Source organism: Sinocyclocheilus rhinocerous, unplaced genomic scaffold (assembly GCF_001515625.1).
Source record: "Sinocyclocheilus rhinocerous isolate Xijiao unplaced genomic scaffold, SAMN03320098_v1.1 scaffold85, whole genome shotgun sequence".
Taxonomy (NCBI): domain Eukaryota; kingdom Metazoa; phylum Chordata; class Actinopteri; order Cypriniformes; family Cyprinidae; genus Sinocyclocheilus; species Sinocyclocheilus rhinocerous.
The window spans coordinates 2,793,804-2,796,821 of NW_015649998.1; positions in this window are offsets into that span (position 1 = coordinate 2,793,804).

Below are 3,018 nucleotides of genomic sequence, written 5' to 3' on the forward strand. Positions count from 1 at the left end.
AGCTGTCTAATTTTTGGTTGATTGTAATCTATTACATACCTTTCTATCAAAGTTATGTGACATTATCAAGCTGAATTTGTTCTGACACAGTGTAACTCTGAGTTCTTGTCATATTTTATTACCATTTTCTAAACTATAGCGAATAAACTGTGATAATGTGAGAAAAGATGAAGGTGTCTAAATAGATTTTGGTTTGACTGTATCTATTTGATAAATGAAGTTAACCAACTAACATTATACATACTCTTTTGGTTTCTGTACCCAATATTTAAAAAATGTACAAATGCAATAAAAATATTGGTATCGGTACTCGGTATCCGCAAGTACCAAAAATAAAAGTATCGGTATCGGGCGAGTACTGAAAAAAGTGGTATCGGTGCATCCCTATTTTTTAGTGTTACATATTTGAAGGCCATACAAGGTGGACTGTGAGAAGCGAAGACATGCAATGCTTGCAAAGCAGCGATGTTAAGAAAATGCATTTTACATGAACCTGTCTTAAAGAATTTGGCATTTCATCTGACCCTGCATAGAAGATAATGGCTTCCTTGCAAAAGCATAAAAGTTCAATAATCTGTGTTGGTTTTAGGGACGCTTGGGTCTAGGAGAGACACAGAATCACACAGACTTTGCCATTCCCTCAGTATCTCTTTTTTTCTGGCCAAGCACAGCAGTCTACAGTGATGGCTGGGGGGCCTAAGAACGCTCACTGTTTCCAAATCCCTTAAATATTTCACTCCTCTGACAGAGCTGAACACTGACTCCTCTGTTTGCCTTCTTTGTGCTGTGCATTTGCACCTGTTCCAGCTCTAAGTCCTGATCTGTTCCTCTGTTCCTTTCTCGCTGCAGCGCCTTCCCCCTTTTTTTTAGAAAAATCCTCGCCAGGCCAGCATTATGCTAATTTCCCCCACAATAGTTTAGGTGAAGAAAACATATTGCGTGCTATCCTAACAATGACTTCTCTCTCTCTATCTCACTTCCATGCTAATGTACCCTGCGGCTAACGGCAACTTCTCCCGTTGTGTGGTGCTCCTTGCAGGGACATTTGTTCCTAATCAGGGGAAGGTATCATCAGCATTGTGCGCCATAAGGAATTAAATTGACAATGCCTTTCTGTTCCTGAATTTGAATTGAGGTAGCAGAAATGGTGCATTTTAATTCACATTTATTCATTAAAAAAGTACTAGTGTGGGATGAAATTCAAATAAATTCCTGTAACTGCTCTAAAACAATTTTTATACACATTTAAAGCTTTATTGAAATAATAATCGTGTTGGATACACTTAAATTAGAAGTGCACAAAGACAGATGTTGCATTCATAACACCTAAGCTGTTTAATTTAAACTTTTGATGTGAATTTATATTGACTGTGTACATACATACTATTGTCAACAAAATAAAAAATATAAAAAAATAAAGACATATAATCAGATGTCTAGGCAAAGTTTTTAATATAGTAACTACATATTAACTTGCAGTAAAATTCTCTGACATACACTGACATATCATGGATTTAAATTTAAATTATTTTATATCTTACCTGTATATTAAAACAAGAGCGCATTTTGGTTTTAGGTTTTAGGACAACTTTGATTAAAGGCTTTGATCCACTTCAAATGTTGAGTACTGTATACATCAAAATAAATTTAGGGTAAATTGATATACATCATACATCATATACATATACATCATCTGACAGCTGAATACATACACTTTCCATTGATGTATGGTTTGTTGGGATAGAACAATATTTGGCCGAGATACAACTATTTGAAAACCTGGAATCTGAGGGTGCAAAAAAATCGAAATACTGAGAAAATCACCTTTAAAGTTGTCCAAATGAAATCCTTAGCAATGCATATTACTAATCAAAAATGAAGTTTTGATATATTTATAGTAGGAAATTTACAAAATATATTCATGGAACATGATCTTTACTTAATATCCTAATGATTTTTGGCATAAAAGAAAAATCGATAATTCTGACCCATGCAATGTATTGTTGGCTATTGCTGCAAATATACCTGTGCTACTTATGACTGGTTTTGTGGTCCAGGGTCACATATAATAAATAATACATAATCAAGAGATGCAATATTATGCCAATATTCGCAGTTTTGAAAGTTATATGAAAGCTATATGGTGGACAATTTGATGCTGTATTGCAAACTTAGAGATAGAGAAAAATGCCTAATTAGTTGAGAAATATTCTGCATATTACAGAATAAACAGGCTTAATTAGTCATAATGTCACGATCGCTACTGTGAGGAGCGCGGAGCGAGTAGACGAGGAGAAAACTTCAAACAAAGAGACTTTAATGGACATCCATGGAACAAGGAACACACACGTAGCGGGGAGAGACGACATTCAATACCGGACAGGAAACAATGGGCAGAACACACTTTATATACAATCTTAATCAGGGGAAGACGAGACACACCTGGAATCAAATTGGAAACAATCAACATAGGAAAACTGGGTCATGGAACACGTGGGGGAGGAAAACACAAAACACAGGACTGACATTACTCCCCCCTCCCCGAAGGCACGTCCAAGTGCCACACAACATCCAAAGGGGGTGGGGGGGGGGGGTCTGGAGACCCCTCAGGACTGGCTTAAACTGGACGGCAGGCCTCCAGAGCGGTACCCGTTCCGGGACCCATGGCGGATCAGGCAGTTCAGGGCGCCATGGCGGAGCAGGCAGACTAGGAAGCCATGGCGGAGCAGGGAGTTCAGGAGGCCATGGCGGAGTAGGGAGCTCAGGGGGCCATGGCGGAGCAGACAGTTCAGGAGGCCATGGCGGAGTAGGGAGCTCAGGGGGCCATGGCGGAGCAGACAGTTCAGGAGGCCATGGCGGAGTAGGGAGCTCAGGGGGCCATGGCGGAGCAGACAGTTCAGGAGGCCATGGCGGAGTAGGGAGCTCAGGGGGCCATGGCGGAGCAGACAGTTCAGGAGACCATTGCGGATCGGCCTCCGTGGCCTTGGCCTCGGCACTTGGCCAGGCCTCTACAGCCGG